The sequence below is a fragment of the Bubalus bubalis genome, chromosome 6, assembly GCF_019923935.1.
Source record: "Bubalus bubalis isolate 160015118507 breed Murrah chromosome 6, NDDB_SH_1, whole genome shotgun sequence".
Classification (NCBI taxonomy): domain Eukaryota; kingdom Metazoa; phylum Chordata; class Mammalia; order Artiodactyla; family Bovidae; genus Bubalus; species Bubalus bubalis.
The window spans coordinates 65,977,942-65,994,188 of NC_059162.1; positions in this window are offsets into that span (position 1 = coordinate 65,977,942).

A 16,247-nucleotide genomic window follows, 5' to 3' on the forward strand; every position below is an offset into this window, starting at 1 on the left:
CATCCAACCATCTTATCCTTTGTTGTCCCCTTCTCCTCCCACTTTCACTCTTTCCCAGCATCAGGGTCTTTTCAAATGAGTCCATTCTTCATGTCAGCTGACCAAAGTACTGGAGTTCAGCTTCAACATGAGTCCTTCTGAAGAATATTCAGGACTGATTTCCTTTAGGATGGACTGGTTGGATCTCCTTGCAGTCCAAGGGACTCTCAAGAGTCTTCTCCAACACCACAGTTCAAAAGCATCAATTCTTCGGCACTCAGTTTTCTTTATAGTCCAACTCTCACATCCATACTGGAAAAACCATAGCTTTGACTAACCAGACATTTGTTGGCAATGTCTCTGCTGTCTAGGTTGGTCATAACTTTTCATCCAAGGAGCAAGCATCTTTTAATTTCATGGCTGCAGTCACCGTCTGCAGTGATTTTGGAGCCCAAAAAATAAAGTCTCTCACTGTTTCCATTGTTTCCCCATCTATTTGCCATGAAGTGATGGGACCAGATGCATGATCTTAATTTTCTGAATGTTGCGTTTTAAGCCAGCCTTTTCACTCTTCTCTTTCACTTTCATCAAGAGGCTCTTTAGTTTGCTTTCTGCCATGAGTGTGGTGTCATCTGCAAATCTGAGGTTATTGATATTTCTCCCAGCAATCTTGATTCCAGCTTGTGCTTCATCCAGTCCAGCATTTCTCATGACGTACTCTGCATATAAGTTAAACAATCAGGGTGACAATATACAGCCTTGACAACACAAATCTAGACATAGACTATACCAAAAGTGCATGATGTAATCCAAGACTATGTGCCAGAAGAAGAAAAAAACTGAGAAGAAATTATTTCATCAGAATTAAAAGCTTGACCTTAAAATAAGCAAATATTTATAAAATAAAAAGAGGCAATGATATCTGCTAAACTTAGTTGACTTCAAGTACAGTCATTATATATTTACACTCAAAAGCAATGGAAAACTTTTTCTCACACACATCATCGGTTGATTGATTTCATTGTCCCAAAGTGGTATTTTGAAACTAATTTAGAAGATGTCTGTGTGTCTATGGTTATCCCCCCATTTAACTAAACAGAACAGATATTAATGATTTCCTCTTCCTAACAGTAGATTCTACAAAGGCTTACATAAATAGTCTGAAAACTACTTCTCTAATATTCCTCTGCCTCTCACCTTAATCACCTTGGCTATTTTTCCTGCCTTAGGGTGTGTGTACTCTTGTTCTCTCCATCCGGAATAATTTTCCTGCAGATATCCACTTAGCTAACTCCTTTTCCAACATCATGTGTTTGTTCAAATCTCACCCTCTCAATGAAGTCTGTTCCCTAGTTATGCTAAAAAGTGTAGCACCAGCCCACCATACCTCACCAGCACCCTGCGTGGATCAGGCCCTCTCCCTCCCTCTTACTCTGTACTCTTTTTTCTCTTTTCCATAGTGCTTTCTACATGCTAACAAAATATATGATTTCCTTATTTCTTTTAACATTTTTCTACCTCATCTTGTAGAATGACATCTCCATGAATGCCTTAATGTCCCATGGCTGCAATAATAAACTACCACAAACTTGGTGGCTTAAGCAACACAAATGTGCTCTCTTATGGTTCTGGAGGTCAGAAGTCCAAAGTCAGTTTCCACAGGCTTCCGTTAAGGTGTCAGCAGGGAGGCTCTGATGGAAGGACCCATCTCTTTCTTTTTTTCAACTTTTAGAAGCCATCCTCATTTCTTGATTTGTGGGCCCTTCCTATAACTTTAAAGCACACTACTCCAATCTCTACCTTCTCCTTTACTGAAGGAAAACCTCTGTCTCCCTCTTGTAAAGACACTTCTAATCACATTTAGAGGCTCACCAGGATAATTCAGGCTAACTTCACATCTGAAGGTCCTTAACTTAATCCTACCAGCAAAGTCCCTTTGCCACAAAAAGTAACATATTCACAGGTTCCTGGGACCATGATATCAACTATTTTGGTGGGCATTTCTCAGCCTACCTCAATGAGAATAGGACTGTTGTCTGTTTTGTTCCCTCAGGTTATCTCAACCCAAACCTGGGACACAGTAAGGACTCAATAAGTGTCAATTAGAAAAGTTAAACTGTATAAGGTAAAATCATACAAATAGTTTAAACTATTTAGTTGAGAATTTGAATGTATACTATCTGATCTTGAGATGTGGTTTTTGTTGTTGTGCTCAGTCGTGTCCAACTCTCTGTGACTCTATAGACTGTAGTCCACCAGGCTCAGTGGGATCCCTTTTGCTGTGAGATTTCCCAGGTAAGAATACAGGAGTGGGTTGCCGTTTCCTTCTCCAGGGGATCTTCCCAACCCAGGGATGGAAGCTCCGTCCCTTGCATCTCCTGCGTTTGCAGGTGGATTCTTTACCACTGCACCACCTGGGAAGCACCTCGTAATGTGATAAAAGCATCCAAAGAAGCCAGACTGCCTAGTGTTACGCGCATAATCTTTAACCTCCATCACATCTTAGAACATTTCTTTTTGTGAAATAAATGAATTCTCTATTGAATTGAATTGCCCCTGAATTAGACTGAAATATGACCTCTCTTTAGTTTCTTTTTAAAAAATTATTCCACTTTTTTGTTTTGTTTATGTGCTGTACAATTATCTGTGAAGGACTGCTTCTCAGGGTACATACATTCATAATTACTAATTCATAATGCTTAACTAACCATTAGTCAACAGTTATTGAATGACATATTACTCTTGGCATGCTCTTAAAATGTTTATTACCTCACAGAAAGGAATTATAACTCCAGATAACAACCCATAATATTGACACGCAAAAATGTATATTTTATCATTTGATTATTTGAGATTCATAAAATTTGTGGAAATAATCAGAAGCAGTGGTCACTCTCAGTCAATAGCTATCTTACCTTTAATCCACCTTGTTAAGCAATTGATCAAGCTACAGATATAGGCTTTATTTATTTATTCATTTGTCTTGCTCCACAAAAGATCTGACTATGGCTTATAGTTTGAATAAAACAGATGGTTAATTTTTATTTTATCTTTTAATTTATTTTTATTGAAGTACAGTTGATATACAATATTAAATAAGTTACAGGTGTATTATATAGTGACTCACAACTTTTAAAGATTATATTCCATTTAAAGTTGTTATAAAATATTGGCTATACTCCCTGTGTTATACAATATATCCTTGTAGCTCATTTTATATCTAATAGTTTGTTAAATTAAAAATTCAAATTCAGAATTAAAAATTAGGACTGGGCAAAATACCAATAAGAGAGTAGACATAAATACCAGGAAAACTTAAATATGCAGTTTATCAGCATTATAGAATTACTGCATTTGAGTCTCATATTTGGATCTAAGCTTCTTAGTAAGAACCACATAGAGGAAGTCATGTAGTTGTTTCAAAGAAAGGAGGGAGAAATGCCAGTTCTTTAGTTCTTTGGGGTGGGGGTGGGGGGATTGCTCCTAGCATGTGAATGAGAGATATCATGATGGAAGATGCATAATATGATGTCACATGCAATGTGAAAATATGACTAAGAACACTAGAATCATAAAGATCTGGCTCTGAAAACTGGCCCCACTACTTAACCTCTGTAAGCCTCAGTTTTCTCATCTGTTAATAGATATTTTTTAAGTACATGCTGCTAAGTCGCTTCAGTCGTGTCCAACTCTGTGCGACCCCATAGACGGCAGCCCACCAGGCTCCCCTGTCCCTGGGATTCTCCAGGCAAGAACACTGAAGTGGGTTGCCATTTCCTTCTCCAAAGCATGAAAGTGAAAAGTGAAAGTGAAGTCGCTCAGTCGTGTCCGACCCTCAGCGACCCCATGGGCTGCAGCCTTCCAGGCTCCTCCATCCATGGGATTTTCCAGGCAAGAGTACTGGAGTGGAGTGCCATTGCCTTCTCCTAATAGCATTATTGTAAAGAGTAAATTATGCTTATATGCAAAGCAATTTAACATGGATAGCAATATCTACTTAAAAGGACTGCTGTACAGAATAAGTAATGTTAAGTGATGCAAAGTTATGCATTATTGTCAGACACAGCAACAGACACTGTGCCAAAGGTTCAAGCAATGTAGGCTATTATTAACATCCACTGGCATTTTACATCTAAGATAAATGTCCTACCTGGAACCCAACTGGAAGCTGAAAGTTAAATGTGAGGCTCTAGTGTACTGTTTTATATAAATAATGATGGCGTGGAATTAATTTAATGATTTCTAAATGTATTGCCAACTTTGCTATTCAGTTCAGTTCAGTTGTGTCTCAGTTGTGTCTAACTCAATTGTGTCTGACTCTGTAACCCGATGGATTGCAGCACACCAAGCTTCGCTGTCCATCACCAACTCCTGGAGCTTGCTCAAACTCATGTCCATTGAGTCGGTGATGCTATCCAACCATCTCATCCTCTGTCCTCCCCTTCTCCTCTCTCCTTCAATTTTTCCCAGCATCAGGGTCTTTTCCAATGAGTCAGTCCTTCACGCCAGGTGGCCAAGTATTGGAGTTTCAGCTTCAGCATCAGTCTTTTCAATGATTATTCAGGATTGATTTCCTTTAGGATGGACTGGTTGGATCTCCTTGCAGTCCAAGGGACTCTTAAGAGTCTTCTCCAACACCACAGTTCAAAAGCATCAATTCTTTGGTGCTCAGCTTTCTGTATAGTCCAACTCTCACATTCATACATGACTACAGGAAAAACTATAGCTTTGACTAGATGGACCTTTGTTGGCAAAGTAGTATCTCTGCTTTTTAATATGCTCTCTAGGTTAATCATAGCTTTTCTTTTCAGGAGCAGGCATCTTTTAATTTCATGGCTGCAGTCACCATATGCAGTGATTTTGGAGCCAAAAAAAAAAATAAAGTCTCTCACTATTTCCATTGATTCCCCATCTGTTTGCCATGAAGTTATGGGACCAGATGCCATGGTCTTAGTTTTTTGAATGTTGAATTTTAAGCCAACTTTTTCACTCTCCTCTTTTACTTTCACCATCTTCGCTTTCTGCCATAAGGGTAGTATCATATGGGTATCTGAGGTTATTGATATTTCTTCCAGAAACCTTGATTCCAGCTTGTGCTTCATCCAGTCCAGCATTTTCTCATGATGTACTCTGCATATAAGTTAAATAAGCAGGGTGACAATATACAGGCTTGACGTACTCCTTTCCCAATTTGGAGCCAGTCTGTTATTCCATGTCCAGTTCTAACTGTTGCTTCTTGACCTGCCCCCTCATAGTCAACAAAAGAGTCTGAACTTTGCTGTAAATAATGGTAGTATCTGAAATTATTGAGTGCCTGCCATACAGCCAGACATTGTTCCCAGTAATTCACACAGACTGTATCACTGAATCCTCACTGCAAATACTATCCTGTTCCTCATCGCACAGATAAAGAAACTAAAGTTCCAGGAGTCTAGGGAGCTTGCCTAACTATGCCCAGCAAGGAAGTAATTGATAACTGTAGTTCTATCCAAATTTGATTGAATAACTATCCCCATCTTATAATAACAGTAGACTGGAAAGTCCAATTAGAGAACCTTGAATGTAACTCCTCATTTTAAAAATGGAGAAACAAGTCCCACAAGACACTGCAGACTTGTCCAAAATTCTCAGGTAATTATTGCAGAACTAACATAAGAAGCTCTTTACTCTGCGGGGGAGAGTGGGAAAGGTGTAACTGATAACTCTGTCAGGGAGAGGTGTGGTTCGTGAGTGCATTCAAATGTATGATGATGAGAATGGCTCCAAGACTGCTCTGTTGCAACGTACATTTGACACTCATTAAAAAAAAAAAAATCAGTGAAAAAAATTCATTAAAATTACTTAATGTTTGACTAAGTCTGATGATTCTGTTCTAGTGGCGCATTTGATCTCCTCATTAAGCAGGACCACTGTCTTATTCTCCCCACAAAATGAGTAATGAAGCACAGTGTTGATCATCAAGAGCACAGTAAACCAGGCCCCTGTTTTGCTACCTTGTTTTGAACTTCTGCTTGGCAATTAACAACATGACTAACCTCATTCAATGGGAGCAGTCTCTTTGATTTCTCTGTCTCTCACTAGACATCTAGTAACAGTTCTCATAGAGTATCATACACTTTGCAGATTCTTACTATTGTCTGTTTTCATGCTGGTTTTCATAAGTAAACTGTAGGTGGTCACCTGTATGCTTTGACTTTCAGAAGTAATCAACATTTTTGAGCATTTTCTATGCTTCCAAGAATTTTCTTAAGCCCCTTATTTGTATTAACCTCACTAACACATTTTATTCTCAGGACAGTACTATGAGGCAGGTACTCGTACTATCCCAATTTTGGAGATGAGGTAACATACAAAGAGGATAAAGAATGTGTCCAGGATAAGGATAAGGAATGTGCCCAGGGTTTCAAAGTTAGTAGGTGGTAGGCTGAGAGACAAACTCAAGCAGTAATGATCCGGAGTCCACACTCTGAATCAAACTTTGCTAACCCCACAGCAAAGATGCCAAAAAGAAACTGGAATATATTATTACAGTCATTTTGTTCTACAAAAACTGAAGTGATCAAAAGAGGAAAAGGCAATATGTAAGAATGGAGCTCTTCTCACTGAAGAATTTGTACGTTGCCTGTGCCCTGAAAGGTAGACTCAGCTGCCTAGAGCACCCACCAACTAAGTGCTGTGCTAGACATGGGACACCATCTTGTCCTCTTAATACTGATGAGTCCACAAGCTAAAACATTGCTTCATGCTCGCTCAGATTTTAACCCCACACACAGCAGCCATGCTCTCATCCTCCCTAATAAAACCAACAAGGAATCAAGGCTAAAATAATAGACGGTCAGGAAGAGTAAGAATTAAAGGATCTAGAAAAACTTAGAGCACAATTACTGCATGTTTTTATCCATTTTATGATAGGCAACACCTTATGAGTTCATAATATTTTCTCACATTACAATTTTAATGATTTAGTATATAAAATGTATATTTATAATATATGTATTTATATTTAATATACTTTATATACTTGCAACATTTCTCACATCACAATTTAATTGAACACTTTAATAAATTCTTTTCATTTCTTTTTAAATCAACCCATTTCCAATTTAAAATGGACTTACATAGTTTTTCATACTTTTGAAAACTAAAAAAATATATACCAGACACATTCTATTGCAATTTTCTCCTTTATGGTTTCTGAAGCTCATTTCACAACCGAATTTCTTATGGATATCATTTGTGATAGAGAATCAAGCAGCTTGATATCCATTTTAGAGTTCACTTGTCTCCCTTCCACTCAATTTCTATACCGTTCATTGAGGTTTAAGATAAGCAGAACGCTAATTATTAGACAAATGCAAACCAAAACTACAATGAGGTATCACCTCATACCAGTCAGAATGACCATCAATAAAAAGTCTACAAATAATAAATGCTGGCAAGTATGCAGAAAAAAAAGGGAATCTTCTTACATTGTTGGTGGTAATATAAATTGGTGCAGCCACTATGGAAAATATGGAAGTTTCTTAAAAAACTGAAAATAGAGTTACCATATGATCTAGCAATTCCACTCCTGGGCAAACATCTGGAAAAGAGTAACTGTCTAATTCAAAAAGATACATATTTATAGCAACCACTATTTATATTAGGCTGTGGTCCATGGGGTCGCAAAGATTCTGACACAACTGAGTGACTTCAGTTTCACTTTTCACTTTCACGCATTGGAGAAGGAAATGGCAACCCACTGCAGTGTTCTTGCCTGGAGAATCCCAGAGGCGGGAGAGCCTGGTGGGCTGCCATCTATGGGGTCGCACAGAGTCAGACACGACTGAAGCGATTTAGCAGCAGCAGCAAGACATGGAAGCAACCTAAATGTTCATCAACAGTTGAACAGATAAAGATGTGGTATATACATACGATAAAATATTACTCAACCATAACAAAGAATGAAATAATGCCATCTGCAGCAAAATGGATGGATTTAGAGATTATCATATTAAGTAAGACAGAGGAAGACAAATATCATATGATATCACTTATATGTAGAATCTAAAAGATAATACAAATGAACTTGCTTACAATATAGAAACAGACTCACAGACTTAGAAAACTTACGGTTACCAATCAGGGAAGGAAGTGGGGAAGGGACAAATTAGGAGTCTGAAATGAGCAGATACAAACTAGTATATATAAAATAAACAAGGTCCTACTCTATAGCACAGGGATCTACATTCTATACCCATAGAATAGCCCATAATGGAAAAAAAAAAAAAAAACTGAAAAAGAAAACATATACATGCATATACGTGTGTGTGTGTGTGTGTGTGTGTGTAACGGAATCACTTTGCTGTACACCTGAAACTAACACAACATAATAAATCAACTATACCTCAATTTTAAAAATAAATAAATAAAATGAAATTTTAAACTTAAAAAAAAAGACAAGCAGCACACATCTCTCTGAAGCGGTATTATGCACTAAGAGCACAGGTCCTGGCACCAACATTCCTGTTTCAAGTCCATCTTCACCGTGTATTAGTTATGAACTTCAGTGAGGTACTTGATCCCTCTGTGCCTTGATTTCCTGCAGACTGGGGGTAACAGTGCCACCACTAGTACTAATATTCTTCAACATGCACCAGGATGAGAGATCTGGCTCCTTAAAACATTGAAATATTTTTATGCCAGTAGATAACTTGCTGCCATCTCAAGCATCACAGTGCCCACTCACACAGCCTCCACCCAGGCCTCAGCCCCTGTGTGGCCTCTATATTGGAAACATTAAATTTAAATATTGAAAATCTAATGCTCTGAACAGCAGAAATCTGACAACCCTGATCCAGCTCTGTACCCCAAATTCATTCCAATGGGCCAGAAACCAAGCCTTATAGGTTGCTAAATGCTTTATATCAAATTACCTTATAGGGTTGTTACAAGGAGCAAATAAATTTCACACATTATAGGAAAAGCTCAAGACAACTTTATTATTACTCTGATCAAACCTATTGAAGAATAATATGTAGTGACAAATATATGCACCACTTAAAAAATGTTCAGTTCAGTTCAGTCACTCAATCATGTCCGACTCTTTGCGACCCCATGAATCTCAGCACGCCAGGCCTCCCTGTCCATCACCAACTCCCAGAGTTCACCCAAACCCACGTCCATCGAGTTGGTGATGCCATCCAGCCATCTCATACTCTGTCGTCCCCTTCTCCTCCTGCCCCCAATCCCTCCCAGCATCAGAGTCTTTTCCAATGAGTCAACTCTTCGCATGAGGTGGCCAAAGTACTGGAGTTTCAGCTTTAGCATCTTTCCTTCCAAAGAACATCCAGGACTAATCTCCTTTAGAATGGACTGATTGGATCTCCTTGCAGTCCAAGGGACTCTCAAGAGTCTTCTCCAACACCACAGATCAAAAGCATCAATTCTTCGGTGCTCAACTTTCTTCACAGTCCAACTCTCACATCCATACATCACCATGGGAAAAACCATAGTCTCACATCTATACATCACCACGGGAAAAACCATAGTCTTGACTAGATGGACCTTTGTTGACAAAGTAATGTCTCTGCTTTTGAATATGCTATCTAAGTTGGTCATAACTTTCCTTCCAAGGAGTAAGCATCTTTTCATATCATGGCTGTAATCACTATCTGCAGTGATTTTGGAGACCAAAAAAATAAAGTCTGACACTGTTTCCACTGTTTCCCCATCTATTTCCTATGAAGTGATGGGACCGGATGCCATTCTTAGTTTTCTGAATGTTGAGCTTTAAGCCATCTTTTTCACTCTCCTCTTTCACCTTCATCAAGAGGCTTTTTAGTTCCTCTTCACTTTCTGCCATAAGGGTGGTGTCATCTGCATATCTGAGGTTATTGATATTTCTCCCAGCAATCTTGATTCCAGCTTGTGCTTCTTCCAGCCCAAATGTTACGGGTAGTATTTCCTTATCACATAGCCTCAATTCTTAAGGCTATTTGAAAGACAAAGCAAGTGCTTCTAAGACTTATGAAAATCAAGCAGTGAGAAGAATACCTCTGAGAAAAGCTCAGTTGTAAATACATGTGCTTATTAATATTAATATTAATAATACAAAACAAATAGCTTTTCTTAAAAATACAGATATGAAGGGGTTAAGAGGATATTCAATAACAAGTGATGCTGCTATCTTTCTAACATAATATGATCTTTTCTAATATAATCAATGCTTATTTAAAGTGTCTTTTCTTTAGAATCCAATAAAAACTTAATGAAAAAGTAAGAACTCTTAAACAGCATTAGAAGGTAAAAGTAAAGTTTTAAAATAGTTGAGAGGGTTTTTTAAGTATTAGAATGAATATTTGAGCAAAAAAAAGTTAAATTGTAGAGATCGATTCTTAAAATCCTGTCATTTTAAAATTACACAAAAAAACTGTATTTATAACTTGACACCATTTTCTCTCTCCTAATGGTTCCCAGTATTTAAATGCAAAACTAGAATTTGCATATGTATATGTATGTAGAGGGGTAGAGATAGGCTGAAGCTGGTACAAGCTAGAATAACCAGCTACAAATAAGAAGTAAGAACCAACTGCCTAAATGAATGCACTTTTTTTTAAAACTAAATAACAATTTAGGAAGACTTTAATTACTGGAACAGTAACAATCTTAACTGTGAAACTACTACTGTGCCCAATAGTATTTTCTCTCTATAAGCACTGAAGACAGATTTTATGATTCCTAGCTCTCAGAATTCTCCTTGGTATTTTTATGAGGTCCAAGATGATTTTATAAAAACTTTCAATATCACAGTAATCCAAGTCTAACCTAGATTCTCTGAACATTTCCCAGAAAAGAAAGGTTTAGGGTTACTATGAAAAAAAATGTCTACCATTCACCAGCATTTCTAGAAAACTCAGGAAAGTAGATGGAGTGATTCAAGGAGGCAGAAAGTAGAGGTCCAAAGACTATTTGGGAAGATTCTCCTATTTTAGGCTGTTTACAGCAGTTGCTGTAAACTATGAGCCATGCCATGCAGGGCCACCCAAGATGGACAGGTCACAGTGGAGAGTTCTGACAAAATGTGGTCCTGGAGAAGGGAATAGCAAACCACTTCAGCGTTCTTGCCTTGAGAACCCCGTGAACAGGGAAAAGGCATAAAGATATGACTCAGAAAGACCAACTCCCTAGGTCAGTAGATGCGGAAAATGCTACTGGAGAAGAGCAGACAAATAGTTCCAGAAGGAACAAAAAAGGCTAAGCCAAAGCAGACACAATGCCCAGCTGTGGTGAAAGTAAAGTCTGATGCTGTAAAGAGCAATATTGGAACCTAAAATGTTAGGTCCATGAATCAAGGCAAATTGGAAGTGGTCAAACAGGAGATGGCAAGAGTGAACACAGACATTTTAGGAATCAGTGAACTAAAATGGACTGGAATGGGTGAATTTAATTCAGATGACCATTATATCTACTATGGTGTGCAAGAATCCCTTAGAAGAAATGGAGTAGCCCTCATAGTCAACAAAGGAGTCCAAAATGCAGTACTTGGCTGCAATCTCAAAAACGACAGAATGATCTCTATTCGTTTCCAAGGCAAACCTTTCAATATCACAGTAATCCAAGTCTATGCCCCAAACAGTGATGCTGAAGAAGCTGAAGTTGAACAGTTCTATGAAGACCTACAAGAACTTCTAGAACTAACACCCAAAAAAAGATGTCCTTTTCAGCAAAAGGAACTGGAATGCAAAATTAGGAAGTTAAGAGATACCTGGAGTAACAGGCAAGTTTGGCCTTGGAACAGAAAATGAAGCAGGGCAAAGGCTAACAGAGTTTTGCCAAAAGAATGCACTGGTCATAGCAAACAGCATTTTCCAGCAACATAAGAGATGAACACCACCAGATTTCAATACCAAAATCAAACTGATTATATCTTTGCAGCTGAAGATGGAGAAGCTCTACACAGTCAGTAAAAACAAGATTAGGAGCTGGCTGTGGCTCAGATCATGAACTCCTTATTGCCAAATTCAGACTCAAATTGAAGAAAGTATGGAAAACCACTAGGCCTCAGGTATGACCTAAGTCAAATCCCTTACAATTATACAGTGGAAGTGACAACGAGATTTAAGGGATTAGATCTGATAGACAGGATGCCTAAAGAATGATGAGCAGAGGTTTGTAACATTGTACAGGAGGCAGTGATCAAAACCATCCCCAAGAAAAAGGAATGAAATAAGGCAAAATGGTTGTCTGAGGAGGCCTTACAAATAGCTAAGAAAAGAAAAGAAGCGAAAGGCAAAGCACAAAAGGAAAGATATACCCAACTGAATGCAGCATTCCAAAGGATAGCAATGAGAGATAAGAAAGCCTTCCTCAGTGATCAATACAAGGAAATAGAGGAAAACAACAGAATGGGAAAGACTAGAGATCTCTTCAAGAAAATTAGAGAAACCAAGGAAACATTTTATGCAAAGATGGGCTCAATAAAGGACAGAAATGGTTTAAACCTAACAGAAGCAGAAGATATTAAGAAGAGGTGGCAAGAATACACAGAAGAACTATATTTAAAAATCTTAATGACCCGGATAACCATGATGTTGTGATCACTCACCTAGAGCCAAACATCCTGGAGTGTGAAGTCAAATGGGCCTTAGGAAGCATCACTATGAACAAGATGGAATTCCAGCTGAGCTATTTCAAGTCCTAAAACATGATGTTGTGAAAGTGCTGTACTCAGTACGCCAGCAAATTTGCAAAACTCAGCAGTAGCCACAGGACTGGAAAAGGTCAGTTTTCATTCAAATCCCAAAGAAAGGCAATTCCAAAGAACATTCAAACTACAGCACAATTGCATTCATTTCACATGCTAGCGAGGTCGTGTTCAAAATCCTCCTAGCTAGGCTTCAGTAGTATGTTAACCAAGAATTTCCAGATGTTCAAGCTGGATTTAGAAACTGCAGGGGAACTAGAGATCAAATTCCCAACATCTGTTAGATCATAGAAAAAGCTAGAGAATTCCAGAAAAACATCTACTTCTGCATCACTGACTATGCTAAAGCCTTTGACTTTGTGGATCACAATAAACTGTGGAAAATTCTTCAAAAGATGGGAATTTTAGATCACCTTACCTGCCACCTGAGAAACTTGTATGCAGATTAAGAAGCAACAGTTAGAACTAAACATGGAAAAACAGACAGGTTCAAAATTGGGAAAGGAGTGTGTCAAGGCTGTATATTGTCACCCTATTTATTAAACTTATATGTAGCATACATCATGTGAAATGCAGGGCTGGATGAAGCACAAGCTGGAATCAAGATTGCCAGAATTATCAATAATCTCATATATGCAGATGACACCACCCTTATGGCAGAAATTGAAGAAGAACTAAAACGCCTCTTGAAAGTGAAAGAGGAGAGTGAAAAAAGCTGGCTTAAAACTCACATTCAAAAAACTAAGATCATGGCATCTGGTCCCATCACTCCATGGCCAATAGATGGGGAAACAATGAAAACAGTGACAGATTTTATTTTTTTGGTCTCCAAAATCACTGCAAGATGGTGATTACAACCATGAAATTAAAAGACACTTGCTCCTTGGAGGAAAAGCTATGACCAACCTAGATCAGATCAGATCAGATCAGCTGCTCAGTCGTGTCCAACTCTTTGCGACCCCATGAATCACAGCACGCCAGGCCTCCCTGTCCATCACCAACTCCCAGAGTTCACTGAGACTCACGTCCCTCGAGTCATTGATGCCATCCAGCCATCTCATCCTCTGTCGTCCCCTTCTTCTCCTGCCCCCAATCTCTCCCAGCTTCAGAGTCTTTTCCAATGAGTCAACTCTTCTCATGAGATGGCCAAAGTACTGGAGTTTCAGCTTTAGCATCATTCCTTTCAAAGAAATCCCAGGGCTTATCTCCTTCAGAATGGACTGGTTGGATCTCCTTGCAGTCCAAGGCACTCTCAAGAGTCTTCTCCAACACCACAGTTCAAAAGCTAGATAGCATATTAAAAACCAGAGATATCACTTTCCCACCAGTGGTTTGTCTAGTCAAAGCTATAGTTTTTCCAATAGTCATGGATGGATGTGAGAGTTGGACCATAACAAGGTCTGAGCACTGAAGAACTGATGCTTTTGAACTGTGGTGTTGGAGAAGACTCTTCAGAGTCCCTTGGAGTACAAGGAAATCAAACCAGTCAATCCAGAAGGAAACCAGTCCTGAATATTCATTGGAAAGACTAATGCTAAAGCTGAAGCTCCAATAGTTTGGCCACCTGATGTGAAGAGCTGACTCATTTGAAAAGACCCTGATTCTGGGAAAGATTGAGGGCAGGAGGAGAAAGGGACAACAGAGGATGAGATGGTTGGATGGGATCACTGACTCAATGGACATGAGTTTGAGCAAGCTCCAGGAGATGGTGAAGGACAGAGAAGCCTGGAGTGCTGCAGTCCATGGGGTCACAAAGAGTGAGACATGACTGAGCAACTGAACAACAGCAGCTGAGGACTGTCAGGGCAAAAGTCTGGCACCGAATGTTCTTCCCACTTGCAGAGCCTTTAGAGGAGAAAGTGAAAACGTTAGTCGCATAGTTATGTCCAACGTTTTGTAACCCATTGGACTGAAGCCTGCCAGGCTCCTCTATCCATGTGGTTCTCCAGGCAAGAATACTGGAATGGGTTATCATGCCCTCCTCCAGGGGATCTTCCAACCCAGGGATTAGACCCTCATCTTATGTCTCCAGCACTGGCAGCCAAGTTCTTTACCTCTAGTGCCACCTGGGAAGTCCTTCAAGGGAGAAGTGAGTGTTAAGCTACTCTGAACTGACTTGCAAAGAAGCTTCCAAATAAATGCTTGGGTCTTAGTACCACTTCCTTCATTAAAAAAGGGAAGAGTCAAAAAGTTCCATTTGAAAAATAGACATTTTTCATTGTTTATCAGAGGAAAATCTGAAAATATGTAGTATTAAAATTAGATTTTCATTTTTGCTGTTTAAAAAACACAGTTTATCAATGGCTAAGGCGATGACACCCCACTCCAGTACTCTCGCCTGGAAAACCCCATGGATGGAAGAGCCTGGTGGGCTGCAGTCCATGCAGTTGCTAAGAGTCGGACACGACTGAGCAACTTCACTTTCACTTTTCGCTTTCATCCTTTGGAGAAGGAAATGGCAACCCACTCCAGTGTTCTTGCCTGAAGAATCCCAGGGACGGGGGAGCCTGGTGGGCTGCCGTCTATGGGGTCGCACAGAGTCAGACACGACTGAAGCGACCTTGCAGCAGCAGCAATGGCATTTTGGGCTTCCCAGGTGGCACTAGTGGTAAAGAACCCTCCTGCCAATGCTGGAGACATAAGAGATGCAGATTCGTTCCCTGGGTTGGGAAGATCCCCTGGAGGAGGGCACGATAACCCGTTCCAATATTCTTGCCTGGAGAACCACATGGATAGAGGAGCCTGGTGGGCTGCAGTCCAGTGGGTCTCAAAGAGTCAGACATGACTGAAATGACTTAGCATGCACACACTCAATGTAGTCTTAGACTTTCAGCTAATTGCAGTATATTTGTCTTATTATTTCATAAGTAGAAGTTCAAAAAACTTCAGAATAAGAATGCATATTCAGGATTAGAAAATATTTCCCAAGAAATGGCAAGATTAATGTTCATGAAGAAATATGTTCATAGAAATAAATTTTTGTAATTTTTCTATTATGTTTTAATGAATATTACAAATGTTAATATGCACACTTAAGAATAAAATATCAAATTGCAAAAATTATTGAATCACAAGATATCACTCTCCTACTTCCCTCTCCTTCCTTTTTGAAGTGAATAAACATAGTTGTGGAAAGAGCTTAAAAATATAAAGCACAACTAGAAGATGGAATAAAAAAGAATAAGATTGTCAAGGCAGAGAGGAGTAACAGTGGACAAAAACAATTATTATTACTTGCAAAATCTTCATAATTTTGCCAGTAATAATATAAAAAGTTTTACAATTTTTATATGAGAAGTTGTACAACAGAAATCCATAGGCTCCCTGTCATGAGATATGATTAACAGTAAAAATTTATTAACTTAACAAATAATTTTGGAGGCATTTCATGACACTTTGAGGGTGTGTGTGTGTGTGTGTGTGTGCGCACGCACGCATGTGTGTGTGTTAGTCAGTCAGTCATGCCTGACTCTTTGCGACCCATGGACTGCAGGCTGCTAGGCTCCTCTTCCCATGGGATTCTCCAGACAAGAATAGTGGAGTCAGGTCCTATGCCCTCCTCCAGGGGATATTCCTGATCCAG